Source organism: Engraulis encrasicolus, chromosome 16 (genome assembly GCF_034702125.1).
Source record: "Engraulis encrasicolus isolate BLACKSEA-1 chromosome 16, IST_EnEncr_1.0, whole genome shotgun sequence".
In the NCBI taxonomy this organism is placed as follows: domain Eukaryota; kingdom Metazoa; phylum Chordata; class Actinopteri; order Clupeiformes; family Engraulidae; genus Engraulis; species Engraulis encrasicolus.
Genome location: NC_085872.1, coordinates 33,992,970 through 34,020,601, shown reverse-complemented (window position 1 = coordinate 34,020,601; position 27,632 = coordinate 33,992,970). Strand labels below are relative to the sequence as shown.

Here is a 27,632-nt window from a genome sequence, read left to right as displayed (position 1 = left end):
AAATCAACATGAAAACCGATAACACAAAATGCCTCATCTCTTAAGTCATCGGCGGTTGTATTTAATATAAAAACGTGTCAACTGCACTTACCTGCATAAACTGAAGTCTGACACACACTGGCGCTGGGGAAACTGAAGTGAGGCAAGCACGAGTTTCTCTTGACAGTTGATTTTGGCAGTCTTTTGGATTGCCATAAGCGCACCAATGTAGAACGTTGCTGTCCCGCTCTCCACCCGAGGTTCAGATTAACCTGACACATGCCATAACCTGGCCATAACTCATTCATTCACAGTCCGCGCGTTTTAATGTGTTGTGGGAAGCCATAAGCAACCCATATTTTAGCCAAATCTTGTTTTTTTTGCTTTCCAGAGGAACGCCCCAATTCACTGGCGCCCAGGTCAACCATAACCATGCCAAAATTTTGCCAAAAGCTTATGGCTTGCCAAAAGGAGGCCATAAATTGCAGATATCTGCCAAAACAAAGCCAAAATATCTGCTATCTGGGGACTTGAGAGAAGAGTGATTACAGACGTCATCACAGCGTAGTATGGCATGGCCGTGAGGTCAGTACTTGAGGCATCAAAGTAAAGTGCAATGCCACTACCGCCAGGGCTGGAGTGTGGAACAGTGATAGGATGCCATGAATGTTTGTCAGCTGTCCTTAATTATGACTGGGGTCGAGTCCGAAGACGAGGCAGGTCGGGAGGAGCTCATCTCAGGTCAGGTCAGCCTATCAGCTTATTTATTGTAATTATTCAAATTCCATGTGAAAAAATATATTTTTCACTGTTCTCCAGTCAGATATTTAGATGCGATTAAAATGTGATTAATTCGATTAATTAATTTCAAAGCCTATAGATCAATGCGATTAAAAATGTTAATCGAGTCTCACCCCTAAGAAATAAATAGATACAGGCTGCCCAGCCCAACCAAATGAGTTCCAGGTAATTGCCAGGTGCAGAGCTGGGGTTTGCAGCTGCAGGTGTATCATTGTCACTTTATTCTATAAAGTACTGAAATCATATACTCAAGTAAAAGTATGGGTACCCCTCTAAAATATGACTTTAGAAAAAAGTAAAAGTCACTGACTGAAATGCTACTTGAGTAAAAGTCTTAAAGTATCTGAAACTTCTTGTACTTAAGTATGCCAAGTACTGTAAAAAAAATAATATAATCAAGTAATGTAATGAAAAGTACAAGTAAAAAGTAAACAAGGCAAATGCAGTTTGAAAGACATTTTTTGCATTTTGGTAAAGTTTCAAAAGTTCAAAACACTAAATTTAGACAAGGTTTAGACAGAAAATAAACTTGACTACTACGCGTGATGACATACGCCCGGAACCCAGGCATCATGTCCTGACTTCGTTGCAGTAAGTGGGGTCAAAACTCTGCGTTTTTCTCTTTTTTTCTCTCTAACGAGTAATTAACTGAACATTAAAAATGTAGGAGTAAAAGTATACAATTTAGTCCGGAAATGTAGTGTAAAGTGAAAGTGAAAGTTTTCCAAAAAAATAATACTTGAGAAAAGTACAAAGTACTCCAAAATATAGGGAAAGAAAGGAATCACCAATAAAACAAGTTAATTTCCACATCTGAAGATGCTCCGGTGATTCCTTTCTTTCCCTGCATTTACCAAGTCCTTTCCCGTGATGCACCAGATTGTGAAGTGCAGGAGCGCGGACTGATGCGCCAAAATATACTTAAAGGGACACTGTGCAGGAAATGGACAAAAAAGGTACTGCAACTATGCTGCTCATTGAAACTGGGCTGCCTATTGCCAAATCTGGCTATTTTTGGAAATTCAAAATGGCGGACCATGGAGAAGATCCCGCTTTTCATGTATGAAAAGTGCAATTTTTCCAGTCATAATGAATAATTAGAATTTGATGGTGGTGTTAAATGTTCATGAAAAAGGTAACATTGGTGAATGGGCAGCATGAATTCTGGAAATAAACAACTAAACATCTCACACAGTGTCCCTTTAAGTACAGTAGTGAAGTATTTTTACAACACTGATCATTGTACACGCTGCCACCCGCCGGCGGATAGAAACTGTACAATCAGCTTGCAGTTCCAGGTACTTACCAGGTGCAGCTTGTGATTGCAGCTGCTGTGTAAAAGTGTACAAGCTGCCCGAGCGTTGCCATGTTTTTCTGGCGTGATTCAGTGAAAAAAGTTGACTAATGTCGGCATAATGTCACAAAACCCTCGGAAAAGAATGCACACCACCGCTGAGGTGAGTGCCGAAAGAACAAGCTCCGTCGACGGAGACGAAACAGAGACTGAATGGGAGGCTGGAAGCAATTCAGACTCTGAAGTGAATTCAGATCTGGAGAACGCTTCCCTAGACCTTCTGACTCGGAAACGTAAGTACCAATGTGTATTACAGTGGCTATCGTTGACTGGCGATGGCTGGGTCTGACCCACAACTAGACAGTTGGCCCAAAGGCTTCTCGGACGGGGTAACATTTTTTGAAAGGCTCGGTGCTTTGTCACTGACTGACATTCTATTTCAGAGATGAAAATGCACCTCCAGCGAAGAGGATTGGTGGGAGAGGAGTAGGCAGGCCTCGAGGGAGGCCTCCCAGCAGTAGCAGGGGTAGAGACAGAGGAAGAGGAGTAGGCCGGCCACGAGGAAGGGGGAGAAAGTTGCCAACTCGTACGCCTGGTCCTCGAGTTATTGTTTGGGGAAATGATAGCATCTTGGATCTCTTCCGCCTATTCATCTCTGAGGCAGTTTTACAAACGGTCCTCAAAAACACCATCAAATTTGGGAGACGGAAGCATGCGCTGGATTGGGAAGAACTGACCATGGCAGATATGTTCAGCTACCCATCGCTGATCATTTACATGGGCCTTGTTCACGCACCACCCCTTACAGACTACTGGAGGAGGTCAGCATTGTATAGCTTCCCATGGGCCGGCTCAACCATGTCTGGACGTAAATTCAGACAAATTTCCACCAATCTTCACCTGTCTGACCCTGAAGAGGACGAGCTCAATGCGGATGGGAAAGGCAGCCCTGGGGTCGACCGACTTCAGAAGATAAAGCCCCTGTACAACGATATCCGGCAGAACTGCATGGCCAACTTCCAGCCAGGCCAGAACATCGCCATCGACGAATGCATGGAATAGGAATCCAGAATAGGAATCCGCCAATACTGTAAAGATAAGCCATCGAAATGGGACTACAAGCTGTTTGTGCTGGCAGACTCTCGATCTGGCTACACCTGGGACTTCATGGTTTATGAGGGTAAAAACCTAGCAGGATCTGGAAAAGATCTGAGCTACAATGTCGTCATGGAGCTAGTATCCTCTCCAGTTTTGGGTACTGTGTACAACTTGAGCTCTTTGTACAATTGTTATACAAGCCCAATGCTGTTCCAGCAACTGCCGGATGATGAGAACCACAGTGGGCCTGTGGTACCATTCGCGAGCAGAGGATCAGTTTCCCCAAGCACCAAGCCGGTGCCATCACCAGTCGCCACCCAAGGGGTACGATACGTTGGATACGGGAGGGGAGCTTGGTGTCCGTACAATGGAAAGACACCGGTACAGTTCGGATGTGCTCCAGCATTCACCAAGCCCACAGCAACGGCAACACCATACAGCGGAGGGTGAAGAACATGAACATGGGCGGAGTGGACCTCTCAGATGCCCTGATAGGCTACTACTCCATTCTGCACAAGATGAGGAGATGGTACCGACCTTTCCTCTACCACTTCATTACCATCGCCATAGTGAACACATTCATCCTCCTCAAAGAAGTGATGAAATCCAGGGGAGCAAAGCCCTTGTCTCTGACGGCCTTCAGGGAGAACCTGGTTCTGCAGCTCCAGGATGCTGGGCAGGGGGAAATTGACCACCCTCCACAGGCACCACCACCAGCACCTGTTGCGCTGCATATGCCCTCTCACTTCGGGGAAGATGGAACAGAGGGGCGGCAACAGTGTGTGCAGTGTAAGCAGAAGGCACCACTATTATGCACCACATGGAACTGCTACAAGTACTGGCAAATAAAAGGCCAGGGAAACGGGGAATCAGGTCAGTAAATTACCTCCCAGGAGGTGTGGGCTAGTAGCCTGCCCGACCGAGAGACACTTTTCCCGGCTTGGCTGCTGCAACACTTCGGTGAAACCCAAATACTACCAGGTGATGGTCAGTTCTGCTGAAGGGGGGGGGGAAACTTTCACTTACACTAAGCCTTAGTTGCTGCCCGACTGAGAGCCACTTTGCCTGGACTTGACCGCCGCAACACCTCTGTGAAAACCTCAAAACTTCCAGTTCTGCTGACCTCCAGGATGAGGACCAGACCTCCGTCGAAAAAGTGTGTTCTTGATCGGCCATGTCATGTGTTAGACTCGTTAGGAGTGAGACATCCACAGAGTGAGACTTTTTTGTCCTGAAAAGCCCGCTCCTGAAAATTAGAAGAAACCCCTCCGCGAACTTGCCTTTTTCCGACCCCTCAATGAATGGCCATCAATGGGACCTCCGGAGGCGGTTTTGGCTGTGCATGTTTTTACGCGTTTTCAGTGGACCCCTCCACGACCTTGCCTATTTCGGAACCCCCGAATGAATGGGAGTCTATGGGAGCTCCGGACGTGGTTTTGGCGGTGCATGTCTTTACGCGTTTTCATTGATATCAAGTGGGTCCTTTGTGCTGGACTTTTTCTAAGGCTTGAGGCAGGTTTTATGTTGTGTTTCAGCGGGAGAATTGCTTTCACAGTGGGCTACACTCACATTTATTTGGATTAACATTCAGTTTCTCCTCATTTTTTCCCAAGAATTTTAGTGTTTTATTTAGAAGTATATGTCACGGTACATTAAATTGGTCTTTTGACTATTTAGTGACATACGCCAGAGTCGTACCTTTCTAACAAGACCATGCATGTTAGTTTAGCACAAACTGGGAAAGAATTCCCCAGAGGAATACTCCTGGAGTAAAAGATGCCAAAACTGTTACTGTTAATTGGTTAAGTTAAGAGATTTATACCTAATCTCAAGTCTGCTGAAATTCAGTTTTCTGAAAGCAACCATGTGACTGACAAGCACCCATCCCACGTGGTTGCAAATTGTTACTGCATCCTTGCTTAGTATATAGCTTTTGGGGTGCTTTAGTTCCTTGACAGTGCCAGTTTTTGTTAGTGTTTCTGTGTTTTTTGTTTTGTTTGTGAGTGGAGTGCCAAGCCATATTTAAGTGAAGAAAGCCCAACTGGGAAACTCCAACTCCCATTGTCATTGTGACACAGCACTCCACAGCACACAAGTGTTCACTGCACACTGCAGTCAACAAAATTGCATTTATGCCTCACCAGTGCAAGGGGCAGCCCCCAATAAGGCACTAAACTGGCCTAGTGTACAATTACATCTCTGCAAAGGTGGCATGTTGGAAAGAAGAGCTCTAATCACTTGACAAATTATACTTGGCCACAAGGAAATGAATTACACCATGTATTTCAGTCATTAGCAGTGAATTTTCCATATAGCGTGCATGGCATAAACTAAAGTAAATAATGTGTGACTGAGTTAATATATTTGTTAGGTTATAACAAATTAATTTGTTTTTGTTTTTTAATTTGACTTGATTTCATGAATGTGGTCATGAGAACTCCGATATACAGTAGCCTATATCTGGAGCAATTTTAAGCCGCTATCCCACATAGTTGGCAATTGTTAGTGCATCCTGTCGTTGAGTGTGTGGGTGTGTTTAACTGTTGGGTAGTGCCAGATTTTGGTTGCGTCATTGTGTTTCATTAGCGCCATAACTGTATAAGGCTACAAGAATGGCCAACACCTGTCGTTGTGTAAATCATCCACACACCATCAGCATTGTCAGCTGATGTCTTGTGCCTCGACCAAACATGCAATTAAAGCATGCGCGTGTGTGTGTGTGTGTTGGAAACCGATGTCTGTCAAAAAATTAGCTCACGTGGTTGGCTGCCAGTGTCTTGCCCCTCCTCACAACACCGTGTTTATAAACAAAAAAACATGTATATGTTACATAAGTTAAAACAAAAGTGGTGTGCTGGTTGAAAATGTTATGTTAATACGATGATTCTGTTGTCTTCATTCATTTGACATTTGCTAGGCCCCATTGTTCATGGCAAATTAGAAGCAAAAATATTTTCTTCCTCCTCTGACACACAAATATGCTCTGTTTATACTGTATTGTGGTCTGAACCTCAAAATTAAAATGAAAAAGCCTGTGTTCTGGAGGAAACGGAGAGGAATCGAGTTGGCAACGAGCTGAAATATTGTCATAGACACATTTATTTATGCATTCTAGGCAGCAGATGGGCTGGAATCTGCAGTGTGAAGTCAGAGGCGCGCCGCACACACACTTGCCCACACGTGCGCGCACACAAAGACAGACATCCACACATCCACACACGGCGGTGATCCAAAAAACAAACAACAAATGCCTTTTACAATCACATATGCGTGAGAATGTTGAGATACATTATATTTGCTGCATTTCTCATTTGTGTGATGTACAGTAATCGCCGCGGCTAATTTCAAATGACATTTCAGCGAGGATGAGTTTTGTGTTAAATCTTGTGTTTTCTGCACTGTGTATCTTGGCTCAGTGCATGGTACCTAACTCAGTAGCTTTTTAAAATCATCACAGATCTCCTAGACGCTCAACTTATATGAAAAGTGCACTGTTCAGGCATCCAGTCAGACAAAGTGGTGTTTAAGACATTATTCAGCTGGATGAGCATTGGTTCTATTTCCGTTGAGCAGGGTGTCAGGAGAGGTTGCCTATCCCCCTGACGATCACAGCCTCTTCTCTCTGGGCAGGAAATGCTGGCAGCTATTCGGGCAAACAGACACGGACGTGGGCGCTCCACAGCCGCTTGGCGGAAGCACTCCGGAGAGTTCGCTGTGGCAGAAATCCTTGTGACTCACTGAATTAAGTGGGATCATCCACTCTGTTTTAATATGTGGCACATCATAAATATAGGACTGGCCACCAGCGATGAGTACTTCACCGGAGTCTGACGTGTTATCAGTCTGACGCCAGTCAGCTCTAGTTTTCATGGAGTGTGTGAGATGCTCAGTGCCTCTTCATACTTTTGTTTGCTGTCACCAAGCCACCAATACATACACTAGGGGTGTCACAATAACCAAAAAGTAAAAAGTGCTGACAATAATTACCGCTTGAATAAAAAAAAAAACGTACCGTTACGTTTAACCGTACCATACACGTGACACCGTGAGCCCTACTGACCTCCCATCCAAGTCTGCTGATGTTGCCACAGAGGCACTCTTTTTCGCCTAACACTTTATGTCAATGCTGGAATCATAGTGAATTGCTGAACAAATTAATTTGTGATAGAATGAAAAGTACAAACTGTGACCATTTCCTCCTCATAATTTAAAGGGACACTGTGTGAGATTTTTAGTTGTTTATTTCCAGGATTCATGCTGCCCATTCACTAATGTTACCTTTTTCATGAATACTTACCACCACCATCAAATTGTAAGTATTCACTATGACTGGAAAAATGGCACTTTTCATACATGAAAAGGGGGATCTTCTCCATGGTCCGCCATTTTGAATTTCCAAAAATAGCCATTTTTAGCTGCAAAAATGACTGTACTTGGACCACACTAGAAAATATTTGTTTATTTCTTAGTAAACTTTTATGTAAAGATCAAATTTGGCAATTGGCAGCCCAGTTTCAATGAGCAGCATAGTTGCAGTACCTTTTTTGACCATTTCTTGCACAGTATCCCTTTAAGAATGACAAACAATTGATGTATTGTGCCTTTAAATAAAAGATTTCGGTTTTGCGGCCTTAAAGGAGTTTTTTGACTAATTGTAGCGGCCTCCTGGCTGCCTCAGCTGGAGTCGCTTTGACGGGAGAGGTCCAGTTAAGTTCAGACGTGCGTTCTTACTTCTCAGTGTTCAAATTTATTTTCTTTCAGGTCTCTTCACATTACAGATCTTGTTTATTCTCAAACTAAGTAAATAAGTCGAAATGACACGTCAAAAAACTGTTTCCCTTCCTACACCCGCCATCAGAAATCCAATTCATTACTGAGCCACCTGTGCTCCGGTTAGATAGGCGAGAGTAGGGAGGAACAGCCAATCAGAGCCCACTATAGCCCAAGCACCAGTGACGCTCCCAAATTCATAGTAAATATACTAAATATTGCGCAGTTAATCATTATCATTATGTAGACATAAATCTAAATAGCTAAATATCACCATAAAGTGAGGAAAATAGAAAATATAGAAAAAATAGCAAAATGGCTCCAACATCCCGGCCCCTAATTGTCTACACTATCTGACAATTACAGAAATACGAATGGAGCCATCAAATATAATTCAGGATCTTAAGAGTTTAGAGTCCATTAAGTATATATGCGTACATCATAGTCCATATCTGCAGAAAAATCAAAAAGTCATCTTAGAAAGGCAAAAAACTCAAAAAAATTATTCTCATCTTCGAAAGGCGGAAAAAACAAAAATGATGTTCTTCAAAACAAAAATATAATCCTCAAAAAGGGGCAAAAATATGAAACTTCAAAAAGAGTAGAGAGGTCAGGCCTCCATAAGAAGGCACAGCTTCGTGATGGGTCTTTCCAGGACGTTGCTTCCTGTTCGTAACTTGACCCGTCGGACGTGTCCTCTGCTGTCGGAGATTACCTCTGTTATCCTTCCTTTTGGCCATGAGTTTCGTGGTGAAGTTTCGTCCATGATTAAGACTAGGTCGCCCGGCTTGAGGTTCCTCTTCACCAGGTTCCATTTCTGTCTTTCTTGCATTAGAGGAACAAGTCAGCTAAGTACTGGACCTGTCGCCATCTTCTTTTGGCATAGCAGTCTTCCTTCGCAAACACTCCTGGTGGCAGCAGGGGTTTACCCTTTAGTTGGAGCAGGTGGTTTGGTGTAAGAGGTTCTGGATCATTCACGTCGTTGGAAACTCCAGTGATAGGTCGATCGTTCAGAATCGTTTCTACTTCACAGAAAACCGTCTGCAGGCTCTCGTCATCCAACACTTGCTGCCTAACGATGGAGTAAAGGACTCTCTTGATGGTTCTGATGAGTCTTTCCCATGCGCCACCATGGTGCGGCCCGAACGGGGGATTGAAAGACCACTTGATCCCCTCGTAGGATAGGTCTCGTTGGATCTTGCTATGATTCAGAATTGCAAGGGAGTCTCTCAGCTCACGTTCTGCGGCTACAAAGTTTGTGCCGTTATCCGACATAATCTCCTTGACCTGGCCCCTTCTACACATGAAGCGTCGGATGGCAGCAATGCATGAGTCAGTGTCCAAGGAATGTGCTAGTTCCAGGTGGACAGCTCTGCTTACAAGGCAATTGAACAAGACTCCGTACCTTTTCACCTTCGCTCTGCCTCGCTTCGCCTCTATAGGGCCGAAGTAGTCAACTCCGACATAAGTGAATGGAGGGTGGTCTGGCAAGGTGCGGTTTAACGGCATTTAACGGTCTGCCATCTTCTGTGTGGCAGGTGGAGTGTGCCAGCAGCGGCAGAAGATGCATTTCCCTATGGTACGCCTTGTAGCTGCATTGGCCTGGAGTATCCAGAATCTTTGGCGGAGTTTGGCCAGCGTCTCATTCCGTCCACCATGGCCCGTTGAGAGGTGAGCATGTCTGATGAGCAGTTTGGTTACATGGCAGGCTTTAGGTAGAATTGCAGGATGTATGAATTCTTCCGGCATGGCTGTCTTGCTCAATCTCCCTCCTACTCGTAGCACTCCGTCAACAAGGATGGGGTCAAGCTTGCACAGTCTGCTGCCCTTCTTAACAGGTGTTTTGCCTTTCTCCAGCAGTGAGATCTCTTCTGAGAAGTGACACTTCTGGACATATTGGAGCAGACTCTTTTCAGCACGTGCAAGATCGTCAATGGACAGATTTTGGCAGGTAAGTATACTTTTTCTTTTGTGTTCTGTACTTTTTCTGTTGTCGTGTGTCTTTTGGCCGGTGTGTGTCACGTCTCCTTTTCCCTTGATCAACTGCTTTAGGAATTCTTTGAACTGGAGCATCCTTGCAGTAGCTCTCTTCAGGTGGTTCCAGGAGGAGAAGTGCTCTATGAACTTGATGACATGAATCGTATACCTTATCTGCTGCTGTACTGAGGACTGCAACAGTCTTCTTAATTTCCAGGTCATCATCAGAAAGAGAGAGAGCTGTCTCAGGAAGTTTTGGCCAAGAGTGTTGAGGCTGCTTCAGAAAGTCAGGTCCATTCAGCCATCTTTCACACTTCAGGAATGATTCAGTAGTCAGGCCACGTGAGGCGTCGTCGGCGGGGTTAAGACTGCTGCTTACATAGTGCCATTGGGACTTTTCTGAGAGGTCTCTGATGGTGGCCACTCTGTTGGCTACGTATGTCTGAAAGCGACTGGTGTCATTCAGAATGTATTTTTATGACTGTAGTGCTGTCTGTCCAATAGACTGGTGCCTCTAGTGTGAGTTCAAGTTCTTTCTCCAACATGCTGTTGATGCGCACTGCCAGGACCGCTGCTGCCAGCTCTAGTCTGGGGATGGTAACAGGCTTCAGTGGCGCTACTCTTCCTTTCCCCATAATAAATGCCACATGGGTGAGACCTCTGGAGTCTGTCAGTCTCAAGTAGCTCACTGTGCCGTACCCTACCTCACTGGCATCACAGAATTGGTGTAGCTGTGCTTGGTACGCATTGGAGAAGTCCTTGGGTATGTAGCATCTGCTGATGTTTAGATCTTCCAGCTGGCTCAGCTCTCCGACCCAGGTCTCCCATCTCTTGGCGAAGGAGACTGGAATCTCTGAGTCCCAGCCAAGGTTGGATCTGCAAAGTTCTTGGATGATTCTCTTGGCTGGGAGAACCATGGGTGTCAGGAAGCCAAGGGGGTCATACAGGGAGTTGACAATGGAGAGGATGCCTCTGCGTGTACATGGCTGCTGCTTTCGTGAGATCTTGAAGCATAGGGTGTCCGAGCTGATGTTCCACTGGATACCGAGGGCGCGCTCTAGAGGTGTCTCACTCTTCTCCAGATTGACGTCCTTGATCTCCTTGGAAGCTCTGTCTTCCACTGGGATTGAAGCAAGCACGGATTGGCTGCTGCTCACCCACTTCGTCAATCTGAACCCTCCTGTTGCACAGGTTGTCTTCAGGTCACGAATAAGGCGTACGGCCTGTTCTTCCGATGCCACCGATTTCAGCAGATCATCGACATAAAAGTTCCTCCTTATGGTCTCCAACACCTCTGGATTCATCACTCCCTCATTGTCCTTGGCAGTTCTCTTTAGGGCGTAGTTGGCGCAGCTAGGTGACGAGACTGCGCCGAAGAGATGTACCACCATCCTGTACTCGGCAAGGGGCTGATGTACGTCGCCATTGGGCCACCACAGGAACCGCAAGAAGTCCACATCATTGCTGGGAACTCTGACTTGGTGGAACATGCTCTCGATATCGGCCATCATGGCAACCTGCTCCTGTCTGAATCTGAGGATGACCCCGAGGAGAGTGTTGGTCAGGTCAGGGCCTTGGAGTAACTGGACGTTCAATGAGGTACCCTGAAACGATGCTGTGCAGTCAAATACCACTCTGATTTTGTTCTTATTCTTATGGTATACCGCATGGTGTGGTATGTACCACACTCTGCCATCAGACCTGGACAGTTGATCAACTGGCACCTTCTCAGCATATCCACTGTTGAGCATAGTGTTCATGAATGTGGTGTAGTCAGTGCGAAAGTCCTCATTCCTTTTGAGCTTGTTCTGTAGGGTAGCAGCTCGCAGCTCAGCCACCGGTTTATTGTTTGGCATAACAAGGTTCTCATTACGGAAAGGTAGTCTCATTTCGTAATGTCCGTCTTTCTGCAGATTCATCTGCAATTTTTAGGAATCTCTTGTCATCGAATGAAAGTTCTGTCTGCTCTTGGCATGTTCTCTCAGGGAAGTCTTGATTGTACTGCCTGACGAGAAGCTCCTCCAATCTTGCCACAGAAATTCTGTTTGTGGAGACACATTGTTCATCTGTAGGTGCACCACCATTCAACGGACCCTGGACGAACCACCCCAAGCGGCATTTCACAGCGGCAGGACCATCTCCTTGGCTATGTATGACACTCCAAGGCTCCAGTGCCCACGGGGCATTAGCTCCGATCAGCAGACCGATATCTGCATCAATGGCGGGGAGTTGAACATCTTTCAGGTAAGCCCATTTTTGTATGTCTTCTTCTTTCGTAATGTTTCCATGGCAAACTGGGATTCTGTCCTGTGTGAAGACTTCAGGCAGTTGTATGAAGTCAGACTCATGCAGATGATGAAACGATCAATGAAAGATTTGATGAATTACGAAGAGCGATGAATGAGTTCTATGACGCGCATGTATCTGTCCAAGAGTGTATGACTGAGGAAGAAAAGGAAAAGGATAAGACCGAATGGTACGAGCCTAAGATGGCAGTGTTTGACAGTTTCTGTACTGAAATTGATGAATGGAAAAAAGGAAAGTCCGATGCACAACCGGAAATTAACCCAGAAGACAGTGTCTCCAAAACTGGGTCAAAAACGTCGAAGGTCTCGGCTGTCTCCTCCCTGCGCGCAAAGGCGGCCGCAGAAAAGGCAGCGCTTGAAGCCAAATCGCGTGGCATGAAATTACAACATGAGCTCCAAAAGGCAAAGGAGCAACTTCAGAGAAAAATGGAGCAGCTTGATCTTGACATACAATTATCAGAAGCTGATGCAAAATTACAAGTTTATGAAAGTTTTGAAATGGCGTCAACTGAACAGCTGCAATATTCGCATGACATTTTGCAGCCACTGCAAGGTGACGCAATGAACGCCTATACCGAGAGTCACCCGGATAAATCAGTTATGATGGAAGATCAATCACCTGTTGAATTTACACGACTGGGAGCAATTCCCAAAACACCACTGCAGAGAATGATGAAGGAGGAAGCAAAACAAACGCACATGAAAATAACAAGCCAAACACACAACATGCCTACTGAAACTGCTGTATCAACAACTGGACAAACAACACCACAAATACCAATACAACAGCCAACGCCAGTACCAAGGACAGCGCCTCGACAAAGAACGACACAAACTCCATTGCTATCACAAGCACCAGCCATAATTACTGTAAATCGGCCTTCACTCAGTAGCCACAGAATGGGGCAGCCCAATACCCCACCTGTCACTCAACCATTAGTCCCACAGCCAAATGACAGTCAAGCAATCCTGTGAATGCTCAAAGTGAGCTTGCCAGTCTGATCATTCAGCACCAGATACAAACTTCTCTTCCCACCAGGAAATTACCAACATTCAATGGCGATCTTATTAGCTACTTACCTTTTTATCCACGCATTTGAGAACCGCATTGAACAAATGACAGCTAATCACCAAGAACGACTGTTTTTCCTTGAACAGTACACAACTGGCCAGCCTAAAGAATTGGTCCAAAGCTGCCTACACATGAATGCTCAATTAGGTTATGCAGAGGCAAGGCAACTCCTTGATGAACATTTTGGTGACCCTTACCGCCTCAGCACTGCTTACATTCAGAAAGCTCTAAATTGGAATGCTATTAAGCCAGAAGATGGTAAAGAACTTTACAGTTATGCATTATACCTGAGAAACTGTTGCAACATAATTAGCGGCCTGCCCGATATGTCTGAGCTCGACACGCCCTCCAACCTACAGTTGATTTTGTCAAAGTTACCCTACAAGCTGAGGAACGATGGAGAAGCAAAGCATGTGAGCTACAGGAACAGACAAAACGCCGGGCCAGATTCCATAACATGGTGGAATTTCTTGAAAAGCAAGCCAAAGTACTATTAGATCCAGTTTTTGGAACCATTCAGGACTCAGTTAGTAGAGCAGCAAAACCAACTGGACAAAAATGGCCCTCACCAAAGAAAAGCTTCGCAACCACCGTCGTCCCAGTGGCGCCCGCAGCAACCCCTAGAGGGGGAAACACATCTGATTGCCTCCAACAGAAGCATTCACAAGCGGCCTATTCAAAACCATGCCTCTTCTGCAAAGGAGATCATACGATGGAATCATGCCACCAGATGGCGCTACAACAGCACAAGGACAAGGTTGAATATCTGAAGAAACATGGAATGTGCTTTGCCTGTCTCACCAAAGGCCATGTGAGCAGTGGATGCACCAGGCGCCTGACATGTCAGATGTGTCAGAAAAAACACCCCACTATCCTGCACATTGAAGGCCCTGTCAGACCACACTCGCTACCACAAGCCACCAACGCAAGCACAGTGACACAGTCAGCATGTACCATCAACAACACCCCAGACACCGCATCTACCGATACTGGGGCCGGAGTTTCCGATTGCAAGCTTGCCATAATACCTGTGAAAATTAAATCCATCAAAAGCAGTTGATTTAAAGGAGCAGGAGTGTGAAATTAAATGTTAAGATGCTGAGCCCGGCTACAGGCTGTTAAACCATTTCACACCGGATGACTCTTGTTAATTTTTGAATACAACGGGCACTCCTTGCACCTCATTGGAACTATTTGAGTTTATGTAGGACTATCAATGCTTTCTAAACTTATTCAACACAACATTTCAAAATTACTGTGATAATATCGAAAACCATGACAATTGTGGTTATAATTCATTTTCATACCGTGACACCCCTTACACACTAGCCTGGTCCTGACCATCCCATAATACTACCATTTCATTTCGTATTTATGGTCTGGCATTTGTTTGCTCTGAAGCGATTGTAGAAAGCAGGAAGTTTGCACTCAGTTATAGTTTGAAATTATTGGACACCTCTCACCCAATCGCTGGCAGTTACTCAACAACAACATAGCGCAGACCAATGGCTCTGGCGCAGATGTGTACGTCATTGTCACGAGCGTTCTCCCCCTTTCGTCCCCACGTGGGGGGCGTATTCGATTATTGGCTGTTTTCTGGGGGGGCGTTGCAATCAAAATTCTACTGCTGCAAGCACTCCACAGAGAAGCACGGCCAGACTACAGTAGTGGAGCCAATCCTTTGGCGGAAGTACGTAGGATGGCTCGCGAGGCTACTTACACACAGCCATATTTTGAAAAAAGTATTTAGAGTAGATTTACATTAATCTGCTTCTATCGCATTTCTATTGCAGATTGCACTGTCCATTTACATTGAAATACTGGAAAACGACTTCATAGGTGGAAGAATGCAAAGATGCCAGAGCCCACGTATTCATTCGAATACGATTCTGATTTAGCAGTGAGAAACGTTGAGAAATGAGGATCCGCAGTGCTGAGCATAGCTGCTCGTCTTGGTTGGACAAAATCATATGACGTGCTCCTCCCTGATTTGCTGGGCTGGTATTGTTGGTCATGTGACTTGAGTGCTGGGAAGATACGGATGAACAGCCGTCCGGGTACTTTGCTCGTGAATGTGCGTTACGCCCCTTTTTGGGGGAAAACAAACCAAATGTCTCTAACTTGCATACTACATCGGCTAGCCTAAATGAACACAGTTCATGCTTCAGACACGGCTGTTTGGCTTGCATTGGCTTTCCCCCTAATGTTTTCACCCAAAAAAGGGCGTAACGCACATGGCACACGTCATGCCGTTTATGCATGAAAACAAACAGGAGTGCCTCACTTCAATTAGCACAGACTAGTGAATCATCAGATCCACGTTTCTTTGTAAACAGAGTAGGTTTTTATTGAGAGGACAGAAACTTTGTTTGTAAACGTAAATAGTTTGCAAGACGCTTACACAATGAAATGGTGAAATGAATTTATGTAAACGGACTCTTAGTTGGCTCTTGTTAAATTTATACTGCAGGGAAGCTGCAGAAATCCTGTTGTTTTTTCAAATTACTATTATTTCTTGTCCTCTGCTAGAAGTGTGGAGCCAGGGCAATAGATCCCTAGAAATCTAGACGCCCCTAGCAGCCGCAAATTGAATTTTCTCCTGGGGGCAGTCTAGTAACCCCTGGTCAACCCCTGGTAACCCCTGGCGACGCTGAAAATCCAAAGTGGACCAGCCAATCAAATCGTGAGGAGGGAGATCGGGGGCCGGGCCGGGCTCATAGCTCTACCAAGTGAATAATTTATTAAGCAAAATAACTAATCAATATTCTCAACATCATAATTTATTGTATCTCTGAACATTACTACTATTATCATTATTATTCTATATATCCTATTAGCCCTGCCTCATACACTGTGTGCAGAATTATTAGGCAAACATGTTTTTTGACCATATTGTCCATTTTATGCGTATTTTCTGCCACCAACCTTTATGAACATGAAAACCTATTGGATTTAAGCATTCCAGATCATGCATATGTGTATAATAAGATGGGGGTGTGATCAAAGGAGCCCAACACCCAATATCCGGTGTGCATAATTATTAGGCAACTTTGCTTTCTCCTGGGAAAATGGGCCACAAAATAGATCTAACAAACTCTGAAAAGTCTATAAACAATTTTGAAGTCTTCCAGAGGGATGTGGCTCTCTTGAAATTGGCAAGACGTTGGTAACGTTAGCACAGAAGTATCAAATGCACCGTTGCAAAGTCATCTGTCTCACATGAAATGTCACTGCCAAAAATTTGAAGAATTTAAGGTGAAACTACAAGAAAATTATTACCCTGCATTGCTATCATATTCTAGAATGCAAACTTACATCAGGTGTCCAGAAGAACAGGTTGTTGAGCACTCAGAGACATAGCAAAGGTAAGAAGGGATGACACCAGACAACCATTTAACAAGTTAATTAAGTCAAGACTGGGTCAAGAAATACCCTAGGACAGAGTTTTTAAAGGTATTATGGACTGGTGAAAGTGACTATTGACAGACAGGGTGGATGAGCCCATAGCTGGATCTGTGAGGGAAAAGTTTGCAACTTTCAAGAAGACAATGGTATTTATGCAGTATTCTGCTGGCATTTGAGTAGAACTCAGGAACTCATCTGAGTGTGCACATTGCCGATCTAGCCATGGGCTCATCGATCTGGTCCATTAACAATCACTTTCACAAGTTCATAAAACCATAGACAAAATTGTCTAAAGACCTTTCTTGACCCAGTATTGACTGCATTTCTTGTTGAGTGGTCTTCAGGTTTCAACCTGTTTTACCTTGGTCATGTCTCTGAGTGCTGAATACAATGTTCTTGTGGACACACTTCAGTTCTGGGATATAGCAGCACTGCAGGGTAATCATTTTGTGATAGTTTGACCTTCAATTCCTCTCAATCCGGCAGTTATTTTGTGAGCACAATGCATGTGACACTGATGACTTCGTAACGGTGCATTAGACGGATATGACCAATATCTGGGCAATTTCAAGACAACCACATCCCTCGGGAAGACTTCAAAATTGTTTATAGACTTTTCAGAGTTTGTTAGATCTCCTTTGTGGCCTATTTTCCCAGAGGAAAACAAAGTTGCCTAATAATTATGCACACTAATTTTGCCCTGATATAGGGTATTGGGCCCCTCCGATCACACTGTCTCTTATTATACCAATATGCATGACCTGGAATGCTTAAATCCAATAGGTGTTCATGTCCATAGAGGTTGGTGGCGGAAAATATGCATATAATGGACAATATGGTCAAAAAACATGTTTGCCTAATAATTCTGCACACAGTGTAGACCTAGAATATGATTGTGAAAGGAGGTGCATAGAAAATAGAAATGTCTGGCACGACACATGTGAGGGGGGCCTTGGCTGGAATCATCCGATATATGGGGGAGGCCTTGTCACGGTAACCCCTGTTTGGGAACCCCTGTCCGAGGTTTATATCCCAGGTGAAGCAGCAAAAAAGGTATTGAAGTTCATGTTAAGTTTTTATTGATAAAATGCTCAAGATAAATACCAACATGAAGACGGTGAACAATATTCCAGGTCAGGTTCATGGGCGGTTCTAGACAGGGGCCAGGGTGGGCCAGGGCCCCTGTAGATTTCCTCCTGGCCCCTGTTGTGACCCCTGTGATGAACAGCCAATGACTGTGACATGATATACATTTTTGTATAGTATATATTCATAAAACATAAAAAATGTATCTCCTTTGCCGATGTATGTGCCCCCCTGAAAAAATAATGGCCCCACCTCGGCCCCCCCTGGTAATTTTGCTCTAGAACCGGCCCTGGTCAGGTAACATGTCAATAGTCAGGAATTGTGATTGTGCTTCACCAAATCATATGTAGCCAGCAGAAAACACTTGGAACATTACCTCCATTAACATTACATCCAGCAAAACATAATTAATTTTGCATACACAACAAGATACGATGGATCCGAAAATGTTGACACCCTGAATATTTTTAAAAGTTAACATCAAACACAATTTATTTTGCCTTGAGATGGCTTGTCATGTTAAGAGATACTTGTGATGTCCAGTGGCTGTCAAAAGTCTACACACCCCTGTTCAAATATCAGGTTTTTGTGATGCAAAAAATGACAGAAAGACAAATAAATTCAGCATGGCATATGTTGATGTGGCAATATTAGCTCACACCTCTTTGCAAAAGCCCTCCAAATCAGACAGATTGCGAGTGTACTGTATCTCCTGTGCACAGTCCTCCTCAGATTACCCAACTGATGTCCGATGGGATACAGGTCTGAACTCTGTCTGGGCCATTCCAAAACCTCAGTCTTATTCTGGTAAAGTCATTCTTTTGTTGATTTAGGCGTGTGCTTAGTGTAATTGTCATTCTGAAAGATTAGTTCCTCTGCATCTTCACCTTTATAGGCTACCACGGGGTCAAAGGTTTTGTGCCACTTCCATGGCCCCTGTACAAATGTTCATACTTCCCTCCTCCCTAATGAAGGCCCCAGTTACAGCTGAAGAAAAATGGCACAAAAGCACAATGCTTCCAACACCATACTTCACTTTAGGTAGGGTGTTATTTGGTTGGTGGTTTGCGCCCAACATACCCTTTGAATTTATGTCCAAAACGTTCAACCTTGGTGGAGTACATTTTGCAAAGAGACTTCTGTAATCTCCCAAATGCATGTGTGTGTTATTACCTCCGCCAAGGTTGTTTGTTGTTTGTTTGTTTGTTTGTTTGTTTGTTTGTCAGCAGCATAACTCAAAAACTAATAAACGGATTTGGACGAAACTTTGTGGAGTTGTTGATAATGACCCAAGGAACAAGTGATTCTGGTGGTGGTCCGGATTACGAATCGGAACCAGGACGTTTTAAAAGATTCTAACAGCAGGATAACTCAAAAACTAATCAACTGATTTGGGCGAAACTTTGTGGAGTTGTTAGCAATGACCCAAGGAACAACTGATTCAATTCTGGTGGTTATCCGGATCACAAACCAGAACCAGAATTTTATAAAAGATTCACCATTGCTGGCCTATATATCTAGATGCCCCTAGTGACCAGAAAGTGAATTGCGGGGACTCCACAAATGTTCTATCAAACAGCTTCCTTGGCGGAGGCCTGCGCTCTGAGTGCTTCTAGTTGTCTGATGAAACCAAAGTTGAACATTTTGGACATACAGTGCACCATACAGTGCACAGCCCCAAGCCATGCCACTCCTACTACTATGCTTGACTAGCATGGGGCACTTCTCTTTGTGCGAATCGCTTACCACCACGCTTGACACCATCTAATGCAAAATTGTTCATCAAGGTCTCATCAGAGCCAAACAAACTAAGGATATGGTTTACTGGAACCATGTCCTGTGATCTAATGACGCCAAGATAAACAAAGTTGCTTTAGATGGTTTCAAGCATGTGTGGTGGTAAAAAATGATTTGTACAAAGAAACGTGCCCCATGCTTAAAGTCAAGCATGGTGGTGGGACTGAAATGGTTTGAAGCTGTATGGATGCCATCAACAGCAGGAAGCTGAATTTCACCAAAAGAAACATGCTTGTCAACATGTACTGTGACTACTGAAGCATGATACTCTCTAGTCTATAGTATACTATAGGATTTCATTCAAGTCTCACACACATCTAGCTTAGCCAGGCACAGACTCAAAATGTAAAAGTTCAATGTAACACAATGATGAAATGCACACCGATGATCTCACTTTTAATCCCTTTCAATTTTGAGATGTTTTTGGCCAATGGCCTCTTCTCAGACACTCTCTAGGAGTTTAACACAGGGGTGTGCTCACTTTTGCACCACCATAATTTCACAAAAATGGACAAATATGTCATTTAAGTTACCCTATTGACCTTACTTTTCTGTCGTAAGGTCAAAAGATGTTGTATTTCACTTACTCTATGAGCATTTTTAGTAACTTGTATATTAAAATATTGTTCAAAATGTCACTTTTCAAAAGGGGTGTACTCATTATTGCTGCACTCTAATTCCAAAAGGCATTTTTGGCACAAAAATAACACTACATCGCCAAGATAACACCACGCGTAAAGTGAAGCATGGTGGTGGCAGCATCATGCTATGTGATTGTTGTTCTTCAGCTGGAACTGCGGCTTTAGTCAGGGAGGAGGGAATTATGAACAGTTCCACAGGGGCCTAGGTATAGGCACAAAACCTTCGCTCCCCCTGGTAGAAAGGTGAGCATGCAGAGGAACTTAATCTTTCAGAACGTCAATTACCTTAGGCACACACCTAAATCAGCAAAAGAATGGCTTCACCAGAATAAGATATGATACGATGCGATACTATTACACTTAATTGTCAGTTTTCACTGAAATTCATTTTGCATCCCTGAGCAAGACTCATTTAAGACAGGACATACCCATAACATCACATCACAAGACTATTGCACAACTGACAAAAACAGAGGACACTGGCCTATATACAGACATACATGCATACATTACATACAACCCACATAACTTGAAGATATTACCAACATGGAGTGATAACATTATGCCGTCTTACAACTGATTTAGCAAAATAATAGATTGATGTATGAAGGCATGTTTAAGTCTGTTGTGGTTGAAGCAAGAAACTCTGAAATGCCTACTTGAGGGTAATGGCTGGTATTCAATGATGAAGAGTGTGTGTGATGTCGGTATGCATGTGGCCAGTAAGCATATGTGCTTCCTGGAATAGGTCTGCTATGGGCAAGAATGAGGTTTTGGAATGGTCCAGATAGAGTTCAGACCTGTATCCCATGGAGCATCTGATGGGCGATCTGAGGAGGACTGTGCAGACAAGATGCGTTTGCTATCTGTTAGATTTGGAGTGCTTTTGCAAAGATGAGAGGACAAATATCGTCACGTCAACATGCTGATAGACTCTCACACAAAAAAGGCTGAGTTAGTGCTGTAATAGAAGACAAAGGCGCTGCAACAAAGTATTAGATTAAGGGTGTGCATATTTATGCAACCATGCTAATTGAAGTTTTTTATTTTCTCTTATTTCTCTTTTAAGTTTGAGTTTGATTTTTAATTCCATTGTACAGGATAATAGTTTAGATTTAAGTGGGAAAAGTATTATTTCTATAATTTTTTACGTAACATTTGAACTAGCATTTGAAAAGGGGTCTGTAGACTTTTTATAGGGACTAAGGCCAAGGCTTAAGTGTCTTGAAAGTACTTTGGGTATTATTCTAAATGCTTGAAAATGCAGTTTTTCCTCCAGTGGAAAGATGCTTCCACATAGAGCCATTTGTGATGATGATGGTGAAGGAGAAGGTGAAGAATGGCCCCCGACAGAAACTAGAGCCCCCAAAATATACCCTCTGTTTTACCATTACTTTGTGTGTCATATTATTATTTATATCCCAGAAGCTTGGAGAATTGGGGATGTAATGTTTTTTGTGCGCATCCGCCGCCGCGTAATGTGTTTCTTGTTGACGCAAACTTTTCAACAGATCGATAGATTTGTCCCAGATTCGGTGCGTTAATGCTCTAGGGTAGCTTCATGAACTGATTTGATTTTGGCGGCCAACACTTTCAAGATGGCTGAATTCAAGATGGCCGAACTTTTGTTTGGCCCATAGCGTCGGACCGGGTGGGTGGATTTGCCCCAAATGGTTTAGTTTTGTTTTCACAATAGTTGTTTGGTTTTAAGCTGATGCACGACACTGATCTATGTAGGCCTATATATAACTAAGTTTATAAATAGGTGGACAGAAGTGGTGGGAATGATGGGGGACTGGAAGCATCATGTTTTGGGGATATACCTTTAGCAGTCGGAGACGACTGCATAGGCCTAGTTTTAATTTGAATGAATGCAAATGTGCTGCTTATGGGCCACCATGTTTTATCTAGCAAACAAATGTATCTGTGTGATATAGATCATGGAAGCAGATTTAATCTAAACTTTTGAACCCTATCCAAAACAGAAGATTCATCTTTGATTACAACCTGTCATGTCCCAGCTCCCTCCACACACTTTTCTGGAATAGAAGGGAAGCGCCTCTGTGGGATTCTTTGCATATACGTAAAGAAAGGACACCGCCTGCCTCCCTATTTACCATGTTTTCATCTCGGTCACTGCGTTTACATGATGCTTTTAAATCCGAATTAATATTTTAGAATTAAATACTTCCATCGAGTTTACTTTGATCTTTCCTTTAATTCCGAATTAAGAGGTGTTTACATGACGTTTTCAAAGCGGAATTAAGCTTTTTTCAGAATTAAATGTACCGGTAGTTAATTCCGAATTAAATATCTCATGTAAAAGTATTCAATGTCAGGTGGGCTCCACCCAGTATGTAGTTGTAGAAGTGACTGCTTAGCAGGCGTCAATCAATGTTCATTATCCTTAATAAGCATTTTTAGAATTTAGAAAATCGGGAGCTGTAAATGATCTACTGTGAGCAGGAATGTAAACAGTATAAGAAAGTAATATATTTAAAAACATTACATTTGCCCCTTTCTTTCATTATTGTCAGTGGTATTTTGGCCATTCCCTTCCTTTTAATGTCTCCTGAAGTCAAGCCCTCCTGATGAACTCGGCCCAGATGCAGCAGTGATGTCATGGTTCCACAGTTTTGTCGGACTGAAATCCTATTGGTCGGCTATGACAAAACCTTCTAGTCATTCATTTTGGACAGTCTCGGCTCCCTTATTGCTTTTTGGCCTTGGCTCACCACTTCTGTCACCACACTGCTTTGGCACTGAAATTGCCCTGGTGACTAATCGGCCTCGAACTTGCCCCCCTTTATCTATGTTGCGTCGCTCTATTCAGCCTTTGCCTGAAAAACACTGCCTTTGGTTGGTTGTTTTGTGGACATAAAGGCAGGATCGTCTTCAATTGTACAGTATGGTTACTGGCCTTGGTTCTGTCTGGAAAAATTGGACTGAATGAAATTGTTGTATTGGAGGAAATTTTGATTTTTAAAAAGCAGTGAGTGAGTTTCCCAAATCCTGACATTGCTGTGGAATACAGTAATCTCTTTGCCATTCATGTTGGGTTCACAGCCATTCCAATTTGCACATTTTTTTTGTATGCCTACAATTAATAAACTTCAAAGTGGTCATCTCAGGTTATTTAACAATCAGTTGTGATTGTTGATGCGCCTTTGTCATTGACATTTTAAAAAAAAAATCTAAGCACAATGAATAGGCTAGACATTACTGTCCTATTCAGGCATTTAGGAGTCTTCTCCTAGTGTTCTGCAGCTGTTATTTCTGTCATGTCAGTAGTTGAAAGGCGTTTTTGTATCACCATTGGGATGGGCTGGACTTGTGGGCTGGGCCCGAAGTCTACTTGAACTTCCCACATTACATCATAGTTCACTTTTACAATATTAGACAAGAGGAAACTCAGCAGTTTGGCCTGGAATGCCTTATGTCTGCGGCCGACTTCCCGTTAGAATAGAACACTGTGTGACTGCCTCTCCCTCCAGTTTGGCAGCCCTCCTAATGTGGTGAGGTAGCTGTGCCTTTCCTATTTATGGACTTTCGCTGTTTAAGGGCTTCTAAAGTAAAACAGAATGTTTTGAATATTTGTTAGAAACACAAAACCCACTAAAAATAGCCTGTGTATTTGTTCTGAATATGAGAAGAAAGCTGTGTTAGAAGGGCAAAAAAAAACAATCTCCCTACAGGCAAGGTCAGCATTATGCTGGTCACATTTTTTTCTGTGAATGAAATCCTGTTCCCATTCAGCTGTCTCTCAGATGTCTTGTAAGCAATGAACTGTCTGCCCCATTCAGACTGGCTCTTTCTAGCATGTGTGTCATGGAAAATACCAAGCGTGCCTTCAGCTAAAGGAGCACAGGAGTAAATGATGAACTGGCACTGCATCTTGATGAAAAGGAAATGATGGTGGGCATAGACCAGTAAGTGAGAGCAGGATTTCAGGCAAGCAAACAGCTCCAGTGATTAATCCCAAATTACAAGGTGTCTCCATGACGTGACTGACCTTTAAATCCTTTAGGCCATGTCATGTCTTTTCCTCTCTCCTTTCTCACTCAGTCCCCTGCTTTCTGTCACACATGCGCACATGTGCACTGACACAGACGCATGCATTTGACGATGAATGAGGTCTCTAGTGTCTTCACTGGGATCATCTGCCACCATAAATGCCAGACAGTCCCTCTGCACTATTGATGTCTCCAATTATTAAGAATACTCTTAGATGGAAATGTGTACTATGCCTCTACTCACTGAAGGTACCTGACCAGAGGCATGCTGTTCTCTGGTTGTTCCTGCCATGCGTTACGTAGTCTGTGGGTCCGTAAGTCCTTGTCTGTTGGTCAAAGACTTTTTGTTTGCACAATATCTGATTGGTCTTTTACATTTGACACTTTTCACTTTTACACTTTAGTAGTGAAAGGACGGTTTTGAGAGAGACACAGGAAACGTCTGGGAGAGAGGGAGACGAGGAAGGGTCGGCAAAGGACCCGGGCCGCAATTGAACTCGGGTCGGCCGCGCAGCAGACGAGTGCCCCACCGTTAAGCCACGGCATGGTCATGCACAATAGCTTTTGAGTGGGTGGACAAATTTGGCCCAAATCTTGTGTGGTAATGTTCCATAATGAGAACATGCACTGATTACATTTTGGAGGCCAACCCTTTGAAGGGGACCAACGTTCAACACTTTTTCATTTCAACAAGCGAGTTAAAAATATCTGATGAATTTTTGGAAAAAAATACTATTACAATACTAATACTGTAGTCTGTTCACATATGCTGTGTTCATTAGCAGGTCAGGGACTATTTCAGTTTCTTTTCAGAGAGGAAAAGGTGCTTCCATTTCATAGCATGAATGATAAGCTGGCACATGACATCAGGGAGCACAAGGCTCACTATAGTGCATAACATTGAGGCTGTTTACTCCAATAACCTGTTTATTCCAATAACCTGATTATTGTGGTAATGTAAACTGTTAATTGCTGTTTACAATTGCAGTTGCATGTGTTCCACCCACGTTTGTGACACTAACCAGGAATTCAAAGCTTGTGATTGACTACTTTCTATTCTAAAATAGTGAGTAAATAATAGTAACCCAAGAATAACCTATTTAAGGTGTTTTTTGAGAAATCAGTTTGTAAGCCAAAAACCTACCTGTGTGAATCAGATTTCTCATGAACTGATTACTGCAATAAACCGATTATTATAAACTCTGTTTATATGAGCACTTGAATAAACAGGTAACCTGAAACCTGATTATAAACGGTTTATTGGTGTGCATATAAATGGGCTCAGTGTTTCCCTTACAGCTCCAGGCCACTTTATTAGAATAGCGTGAAAAAGTTGATTTATTTCCATAATTCCATCAATAATGTTAAACTGTCATGGATTATAGATTCATGCCCCAGTTTTTTAACTATTCCAATTATTAAATTGTTTATTTTTACATATTTTGGTCTTTCAGCTCAAAAAACTCATGAATTGGGGAATTTGCATCATTACAATATTGTAATAAAATCACAATTTTCTTCATCAAAATTCGTTTCACATCAGTGCACATCAAATCAGTTGAAATGTGGTACTTTCTACATAACATGCAATGTTCAATACTTGGTTAGGACTCTCTCTGTCTTAATAACGGCCATGATGCGTTTAACATTGAAGTCAATGGCAGAAACAGTGCATGGGAGTAATGAAAGGCCAGATATCCTTGATGCTTTGCTGTCAGCTGTTCTTGTTTGCTGACCTGGTGTCCCACACTTCACTCTTCAATATACCCTGTAGATTTCCATGCCACGTTTTGTCGCTAACTCACCAGTTTAATTCTAAATCACCAGAAATGAAACCCCATTGAAAATGAATGGGGTTTTATTTCTGGTGAGTTAGAATTAAACTGGTGAGTTAACACCAAAACGTAGCATGGGTATCTACGGGTATATTGAAGAGTGAAGTGTGGGACACCAGGTCAACAAACAAGAACAGCTGATCCATCCATGCGTCCATCCATCCGTCCGTCCGTCCGTCCGTCCGTAACATAAATACCCCATTATGACCATGTGAAACAAAGAGTTCTTGAGAGTGTTTGAAAATTTATTAAAATTAAGTATTCATTAAATATAAGTATTCACAGCCTTTGCTTAATACTTTGTAGAACCACCTTTGGCAGCAACTACATTATTTTCTTCATTTCGAAATGAAAAGGGATTAAAAGGGAGGCCATCGGTGTATATTTCAACCTTTCTTTACATTGAAATTTTACATTTTGAGTCTGCACCTTGCTAAAATAGATGGGTGTGAGTTTTGAATGAAATCCTACAGAGAGCATCATGATCTGCTTCAGTAGTCACAGTGCATGTTGGCATGCATGCTTCTTTAGGTGTAATTCAGATTTCCAATGTTATCGGCATTCATACATCCCCAAACGATGTCAGTCCCACAACCATGGTAGACTAGCCAGATGATGCACTTTTTTTTGTAAAACTCACTTGTTTACCACCACACATCCTTGACGCCATCTAAAGTTTTTTTTTTAATCTTGGTCTCAAGAGAGATGAACAGACCAAGGATATGGATCACTGGAACCATGTCGTGTGGTCTGATGAGACCAAGATAAACAAATTGGCTTTAAATGGTGTTAAAGTGATACTGTCCCATTTTTGGAAATAAGCTTATTTGACACCTCCCCTTGAGTTAAATAATAGGATTTTACTGCTTTCCTGTACTTTCAGCTGTTTTGTAGCTATGGCAGTGCAAATTTTACCTCCAAGCTAGCAGTTAACATTGAGTCTCAATGTTAACTGCTAGCATGAAGGTAAAATCTGCACTGCCATACCCAGAGAACAGTTGAAAATACAGGAGAATGGTAAAACCCTATTATTAACTCAAGGGGTATTGTCAAATAGGCTTATTTCCAAAATGGGACAGTATCACTTTAAGCATGTGTGGTGGTAAACAAGTGAAGGGTCCATGCCCTTGGACAGACATGCGAGAAGATTCCCTCTGTTCCCATCAGTCAATCAGATTTGTTGTACACATTCTCGGAAATTATTTGCGGCTCTGTGTTATTTTCTAGTTCATGATTTATTAAGCAAAACCAAAATAATGTTGTAGCATCAATTGAATTCAACTTAAAATCTACAAACAGCATTTAGTTTGTAGAAATATTATGAATGAATGAATAAATGAATGAATGAGGGTTTTCAAGTGAATACAAACATTACAGAACAGCTCCATTGATAAGTCACTGATGGCACAGAAGACCTTCCTGCTTACAGACAGAAAAACTATAAGTACTTCATCACTGACACCTGCTTATTTTAGTTAGGGGCATTTATGATATTTTGGTTTTGCTATAAATCGCTATTGGACAGGGATTCATTCAGCACTGGGGTGAAATGAACGCT

The 27,632-nt window shown here is 43.0% G+C and overlaps 1 long non-coding RNA gene across 2 annotated transcripts in view; it reads left to right on the top strand.

The window, feature by feature from the left end:
• The first annotated feature begins 512 nt into the window (after nucleotides 1–512).
• The window catches only part of LOC134466526 (uncharacterized), a 31,994-nt gene continuing 4,874 nt past the window's right edge, over nucleotides 513–27,632 (top strand). Inside the window, exon 1 of one of the 2 annotated variants that reach the window (XR_010038325.1) lies at nucleotides 513–720. This is a non-coding gene — a long non-coding RNA (uncharacterized LOC134466526). Of the gene's footprint in view, nucleotides 726–27,632 lie in introns of both variants that reach the window. The other variant, XR_010038324.1, reaches the window with a different exon arrangement.